General features: G+C 44.5%; 1 long non-coding RNA gene across 1 annotated transcript in view; it reads left to right on the forward strand.

The window, feature by feature from the left end:
* The first annotated feature begins 6,929 nt into the window (after positions 1-6,929).
* LOC110124831 (uncharacterized) overlaps positions 6,930-7,821 on the forward strand; it is a 73,365-nt gene continuing 72,473 nt past the window's right edge. The window contains exon 1 of the long non-coding RNA XR_002309892.2: positions 6,930-7,025. This is a non-coding gene — a long non-coding RNA (uncharacterized lncRNA). The remainder of the gene's footprint in view (positions 7,026-7,821) is intronic.

Here is a 7,821-nt window from a genome sequence, read left to right on the forward strand (position 1 = left end):
TTAAACTACTGTGCCATACTGCTGTCTAATGAAATCCAGGCATGAGGTCAGGGTCAATTCACACATTTCCTAATGCCTGTGCAACATGAAGACTGAGGAGGGGCTTTAGAATGGGGCAGACAGTAGCACAGAATATCAGACTGGGAATACCTTGGCCTGGCTGGCTTCTAGTTGTAGATCCCACATTCGTCTCTGTGTAACCTTGTGTGTGTGTGTGTGTGTGTGTGTGTGTGTGTGTGTGCGCGCGCGCGTGCGTGTGTATGCACGCGTGAGCTAAGTCACTTCAGTCGTGTCTGCCTCTTTGCGAACTCATGGACTATATACCATCAGGCTCCTCTGTCCATGGGATTTCCCAGGTAAGAATACTGGAGTGAGTAGGCATTCCCTTCTCCAGGGGATCTGCCTGACCCAGGGCTTGAACCTGTGTCTCCTGCAGCTCCTGCGTTGGCAGGCAGATTCTTTACCACTGAGCCATCTGGGAAGCCCTTGTGTAACCTTGAGCAAGTTTTAACGTTCTGGCATTCAGTGTTTTATTTTTGAAATTTTAATGTGTGTGTTTGACTAGCTGTTCTCTAAGGAGCTTTCAGTTTTGCAATTCAAATGTCTCCTCCTCAGGGAGCTCTCCTTAACCACCCCATAGTCTCTCCTCCCTCTTTCTTCCCTACCCTGTTTTAGCTTGCATCACAGGGTTTGTCATTACTTGAAGGCACATCACAGGTTTGGTGTTCCCTTTCCTGTTGTTTTTGCAATGCCTGTAACAGTGCTTAGTGCATGGTGTTCACGTGGATCTTTGTTGGACAAATGTGCTTTCCAGCAAACACACACTGAGATGGATGACCACCCTCAGCACCCACACAGGATCTTTCACAAAAATATCTACTTGATGCTAACATTCTCAAACTGCAAAAAGGAGACAAATGCTACATGTTCGACACCCACATGTTTCATAAACTCAGCTTGGAAGTAGCTGGCTTGGCATACTTGGCCTTAGGATAGGTATAAAAGTAAACCTCAGAGGGACTTAGGGACAGTCCCCAAGACAGAGGGACAGTCTCAGGGTTTTTGACTTTCTATCTTCCATTTTTTCCCCCCAAGCTTGCAACCGGTAGTGATGCTGTAGCTTCATCTTCTGGTACTTAGCTTTCCTTGCTTCTTGGAAGTAGCATAGCCCTGTGTGTCTGTGCGCAGTTGCTCAGCCAGTCATGACTGACTCTGTGACGGCGTGAACTGTAGCCCGCCAGGCTCATATTAAAATAATGTCCAACCTGTGCTAGACACATATCTCCAGGACTGACTTGTTTATGTCAGTTTTTCTGAACACATCTTTAAATAACAGCCCCTCCCCACTACATTCTTAGCTTGTGAATAAATTAGAATGTAAATCCCGGTTCACTCTGGAAAGCCCATAGTCATTTCCTTCGCTGTGCTCATATAGCTTATCTTTAAGTCATTATCAAGCTGGTGGTTATGTGGGGGTCTGTTGGCAGAAAAGTGCTGAGCCCTCTGAAAGATGAAAGTTCAGAGAGAGAGCTGAAGGCATCAGCAAAAGGTATGATGACAGGTAATTTTGTAATGACTATTTCTCAAAACTGGGAATTTTGTTTCTAGCGTCTGGTTCTGTGGAGTGTGGTTGCAGGTATTCCCACCTCTCCCCAGTCTCAGTGTTTAAGGAAGAAAGGAACTGTTTAAACTTTGGCTTTGGTGCCCCTCTTTGCAAAATGCAGCCCATCTGTGTGTTGATTGATGTCCTTCGACTGATAGTCACATGCAGTCTGCATTAGCCAACCCTTCTGTGTGAGCAGTTTTGGATGGAAGCTGAACACTCCTAGGAATTCAGAGCTTTCTTTTGTGTGTGTGAGAGTTACCTTCCCAAAGAAAGTATTTTCAAGTTCTGAAAAATTCAGACTGTGAGTCTGGGTCAGTTTGAATATTTGCCTCCACTCATACAATACCACATACTGGTAGATAGTTGAATGATTAGACTGTAGGCTGTCTGAGTCATCACTGAAATTGTAGGCAGAATTTTATGAATATTCAGTTCAGTTCAGTAACTCAGTCGTGTCTGACTCTGTGACCCCATAGACTGTAGCATGCCAGGCTTCCTTGTCCATCACCAACTCTTGGAGGTTGCTCAAACTCATGTCCATCAAGTCGGTGATGCCATCCAACCATCTCATCCTCTGTCGTCCCCTTCTCCTCCTGCCTTCAGTCTTTCTCAGCATCAGGGTCTTTTCAAATGAGTCAGTTCTTTGCATCAGGTGGCCAAAGTATTGGAGCTTAAGCTTCAGCATCAGTCCTTCCAATGAATATTAAGGACTGATTTCTTTTAGGATTGACTGGTTTGATCTCCTTGCAGTCCAGTAGACTCTCAAGAGTCCTCATTTCACAGCTTTCATTTAGATTCTCAAATGAATGCTTGAATGCTGTGGAGAGTCTGTGTGAGAGCCAAGGGGAAATTTGAAGGCTTGTATTTTTAACCTCTAATGCAAATAGAGTTTGAAAAAAGACATTATCGTTCCAGGCACGAGACCCCCTCGCCTATAAATGCAAAGATTGAATTAAGTCAGTGTTTTTATAAACTTTGTTCATGTACATAGTCATTTATGTACAATTGCCTTTGTGATTGTTGCTGTATCCTACCCTAATCTGTCCATGCTAAGTCATTTCAGTCGTGTCTTAGACTTTTCTGCCTAAGTCATTCAGTCTCTTTGCGACCCCATGGACTGTAGCCTGCCAGACCCCTCTGTCCATGGGATTCTCCAGGCAAGAATACTGAAGTGGGTTGTCATGCCCTTCTCCAGGGGATCTTCCCTACCCTGGAATCGAACTCGCATCTTTTATGTCTCCTGCATTGGCAAGTGGGTTCTTTACCACTAGTGCCACCAATCTGTACTATTTACTTAATTTTAAAAATTTTAACACTTAAAAAGTCATATAAAGAAACAAATATGAGTCAGTGGTTCAACTGAGGTAGGTGAGCGTAGAGCCTATTATACAAAATTTATCTTAAACCTCATTTTTGCATCTGTAAATGAAAAACTGTTATCACTTGATGTAAATACACTTATTCATGTGCTACATAAAAATTATTGTCTTGGGCTTTCCTGGTGGCTCAAATGGTAAAGAGTCTGCCCACAACATGTGAGACCCAGGTTTGATCCCTGGTTTGGGAAGATCCCTTGGAGAAGGGTATGGCAACCTAATCCAGTATTCTTGCCAGGAAATTCCCATTAACAGAGGAGCCTGGTGGGCTACAGTCCATGGAGTCTCAAAGAATCAGACATGACTGAGCAACTGATCCTTTCAGTTTCGCTTCTTTACACTGATGGCAGGCATGCCACATGTAAGACACATTGATGTAATGCCAGGTATTGGTGTAATGGGTCTATTGTGTTTACCATCCCAGATTTATTCCCAACCCTTCTCCACCCAGAAGGGCCTAGAAGACCCTTCCGTGACTTAAGGCATTGTGGAGAGCTCTGTGGTTTTATCCTCTGTAGGGCAGATATGATGGCTTCCCCGGTGACTCAATGGTAAAATATCTGCCCCCCCATTTGGGAGCCATAGGAAGCATGGATTCAATCCCTGGGTCAGGAGATGCCCTGGATAAGGGGATGGCAGTCCACTCCAGTATTCTTGCCTGGAGAATCCCATGGACAGAGGAACCTGGCGGACTACAGTCCATGTGGTTGCAAAGAGCTGGACACGACTGAATGACTTAGCAGCCGCAGCAGCAGAGCAGGTATAATGATGGAGGCTGCTGCTTTGGAATATCAGTGGGAAATATAGGATTCTGAAATAATAGAAGCCAGGTCTCTCAGAGACAAGGAGGCTGCAATCACCACACTAAGTGACAAGATGGAATGGTAGTCAGGATGCTTTCACCAGCAGGGGTCTGTGGTGGTGACTAAAAGATCATAAGTCTCTGGAAAACAATCTATGGACATCCTGTTAAGGTGCTGCTTGGCATAAAAAGATAAGTTTCCAGGTTCATTGAGCCTAGCTCAAGTCACCACAGTGGAATTCACATTCTCTTACCTACTTCCCAGACCTGGAGCCCCTTATCTGAGGGGAGACAAGGTCTCTGTGAGAAAGACCGTGTATGTATGTTATGGAAGTTTCCCTAGGTCTTCTCTGGAGAGACCAGAGGCAGTTTACGAAGGTGACTGTATAGAGTGGAGTCGGGGAAGAGAAATACCCAGGCTTTCTGGAGGTTATTAGACAGTGGGTCTGAATCTGAAAAGCCTAACAGTTTGCCAATTAAAGCTTTGGAAGTCAGATAAGAGACAGAATTGGCCCACATCCATCTAATGGGGGGAGGGGGTTCAATGACTCTATCTTGTGGTTACTTCCTTAGACCCAGAAAGTATAGTTAGAGGAGATATGCCTAGTGATTGACAAAATTCCACACTGATTCCTACACCAGTGGAATAAAATCTATAATGGTAGGACAGGCCAAGTGGAAGGAACCTCCTAGAAATGTACTGTTTCCTCCAATCCCCTTGACAAGATGGTAAGACCTGTAGGGAGAATGATAGCAATTAGTATCACCACTGAAGGCTTGAGAGAGAAAAGGAAGTGAAGATGACCTACCACATCCCTATTTAACTCAGTTGTTTGACTGATTCAAATGCTACATGGGTAATGGGGACACAGTGGATTATTGCAAAATCAATCAGGTGGTGATGCCAGTTGTAGCTTGAGTTCTAGATGTGGTAGCTTTATTGGAATGAATTAGTATAGCCATGTTATGTCATATGTGGTTATTTATCTGTCAGATACTTTCTTTCTATTCCAGTCAGTAAGAAAAATCAGAAGCAGTTTGCTTTTAAAGGGCAGGGACAATACAGAGTTAAACTGTCTTGCCCCAGGACTGTGTCACCTCTCTTCCAATCCATCATAAAGTAGTCCTGAGGGTCCGTGATCATCTTCAAATCCCACTGGAAACCATGCTAGTCCATTCCATTGAAAATACAATGCCACAGATTTTGATTAGCATGAAGAATCAAGCCAGAAGGTGGAAGATAAATACTGGAAAAGTTTATGGGGTTTCTGACATTTCTAGAGGCCTAGGAGCATGGGACATGTCAAGATAGCTAAAGCGAAATGCAAATTGAGGCAGCTTGCACCACTGGGCAAGATGAGAGAAGTGCAATGCTTTGGGATTTATTTTGTGTTTTGAGGACAACGTATACTACATAGTGTATGGCTTGAAATGTGGCCAGTTTTGAGTGGGACTTGGGTCAAGAAAGGTGTTCATACAGTAGCATAAGCTTCTATGTTACATGTGCATTATGACTTATGACTCAGGGGCTCATGGAAGTATCTGAGGCTTTATGGGACCTCTGACAAGCCCTGACAGGAGAATAAGGGCATGGAACCTTAGGATTTTCTTTGTGAAAAGAAGTTCTTGCCTTGCTACTGGACCCTAATAGAACCAATGTGCTGACTTGGGGATGCCAAGTGATTATGCTATTTGAGTTACTCATCCTGAACTGGATGATTTATGATCCGTTGAACCATAAAACAGTATAAACAGAAGTAATCCATCATAAATGAAAATAATCAGGCTTTAGAAGACTTGAAGGTCTCAAGTAATTTGTGTAAGCAACAGGTTGAGACTTTCATATACTACCTCTTTATAGCTTGATGCCTTTCCCTCAGTGCATACATCTGGTTTCACGGGGCGTTCTGAGTGACTAGAATAAGCAGATATCCAGGTTTGCCCTAGGTAGTACTGGTTTATACCTGTTGTCAGCATTATTCATCATTCATGACACCACTTTTCATTGTGAAAAGTGTCCTACTTTGGACAACCGGTTATGACTACCCTGTATATGATCAATCAATGGATGGGAAGGAATGTGTACCTGGCTTATGGATTTTTGTACTCTAGCATCAGCTGGAAGTGTACAGCTAATACGGCACAAGCCCACTGAATGGACAGAACTCCAGATAGTATATCTGGTGTCTCCTTTGTGTGGAAGAACAAATGTTGATGTAGATCAATACTAACTCAGGGTCAACACCAGACTGGTCAGGGCGTCAGAAAGAACAAAACTGGACAATTACTGATAAGGATGTCTAGAAGGCAGGCTACTTAAATGGGCTATAGTAGGAAGATATTTATTTCTTATGTAAATGTCCAGTGGAGGGGAGTCAGAGTGGAGAGAATTCTCAGTAATGAGGATGGCTCCTCCTGTGGGGTATATTGAGCCCACCTTGGTGTTTGCTCATGGACTGGTGCTTGAAGTGACCGTGGTGGTAGGGTATCAACAACTTGGTATCCCCCTTTGTCAAAGTTGATCTAACTATTAACACAATGAAGTGCCCACCTGCCAATAGCAGAGACCAACTTTGAGCCTGTTGTATGACAGTATTCATCACGGAAACCAGCATATGTGATCTTGTAAATGCTTGCTCTGAATTACAAAGAAGGACAAAAGGGGTAGGGTGTGGAGTGTGAATGGAAAAGCCCAATTTCATCAGATAATGGGAATGTTCCATTTCTCCACTGTTACTGAAGCTGTTTTGTTAGGTTCTCCTTATGAAAAGGATCAGTAGGAAAAGAAGGAAACTACTATGATGTGGCAATTTTGTTTGTGGACTTTATCTCATTTAGTTCTCACAGCAACCCTGTGGGGTGAGTTGCACTCCAACTCCCTTAGGGACACGAAAACACAGGAACAGAGAGACAAAGTCTCACTTTCAAAGACTCATAATTAGATGTGATGCCAAGGTTTGAACCCATACCTGTCTATATGTCTTTAATGGCGTTGCTTTTTAGGAGACTGTCTGGAATGCTAAGGTGGGTCTCAATGGGCGTCTGCTGGCCACTGTGGCCATCATTCTCTTATCCTTGCACTTTTGCCAGAGCCACTATGGGACACAGACTGAATTTTTATCCCCTGCATCTCTCCTTCAGCTCCAGCCCATGGAGTGGGGATGAGCAGAGCTCTGCCCGAAGAGAGGGAGGAAATAAGAAGTGGCTTCGTGGTCCTGTTAAGGCTCCTGAAATAGCCCAGGTGAGGAGGCATCTCAGGGCTCTTTTCCTTGGCTTCTCCAAAATCTCCACAAGAGATGGAGAGGAATCTGAGTTGCACAGACTCTGAGGCCTGGTCTGGGCATCTTGAGAGGAAATGGAGAGAAAGAGGGAGGAGGCTGCTTTTTAGGGGTGAGGTGACTTTCAGATCTGGCCTTGGAACCTCTTGATTTAGGCAAGTAGCCCTGGCTGATACAACCCTAGCTTTGGTGACGAGTAATGATCATTATCTGGGTTCCTTTTTTCCACATTATGTTTCACAGAAATGAGTTAATTCTCACATGGTGCCCACATGACTCTTGGGTTTCTTCCTCTCAGAGGCCTTATTTTGCAGATGCTTTCGATACTGTTCTGAGAAAACTTGTGTGATTCCCTCCCAGCCCCTCGCATACTCCTAACCTTAGCCTGGAGATGCCCCTAATCTCTGTGGTTCCTGGGTACTCTGTTCTGGAGCTTGTTATAGCACTTTTCACATGTGTTGGGGGTTTGGGGGTATCTCTTCTGCAGTGCTGTTGTGAGATGATACGTGTAAAGTAACAGAGTGGCTGTTTCTGTTATTGTGTGCGCGTGTGTGCGTGCGCGTGTGTGTTAGTCGCTCAGTTGTGTCCATTTCTTTGTGATCCCATAGACTGTAGTCTGGCAGGCTCCTCTGTCCGTGGAGTTCCAGGCAAGAATACTGGAGTGGGTTGCCGTTCCCTTCTCCAGGGAATCTTCCCCACCCAGGAATCGATCCCGGGTCTCCCTCATTGCAGGCAGATTTTTTACTGTCTGAGCCACCA

The sequence above is a fragment of the Odocoileus virginianus genome, chromosome 29, assembly GCF_023699985.2.
Source record: "Odocoileus virginianus isolate 20LAN1187 ecotype Illinois chromosome 29, Ovbor_1.2, whole genome shotgun sequence".
In the NCBI taxonomy this organism is placed as follows: domain Eukaryota; kingdom Metazoa; phylum Chordata; class Mammalia; order Artiodactyla; family Cervidae; genus Odocoileus; species Odocoileus virginianus.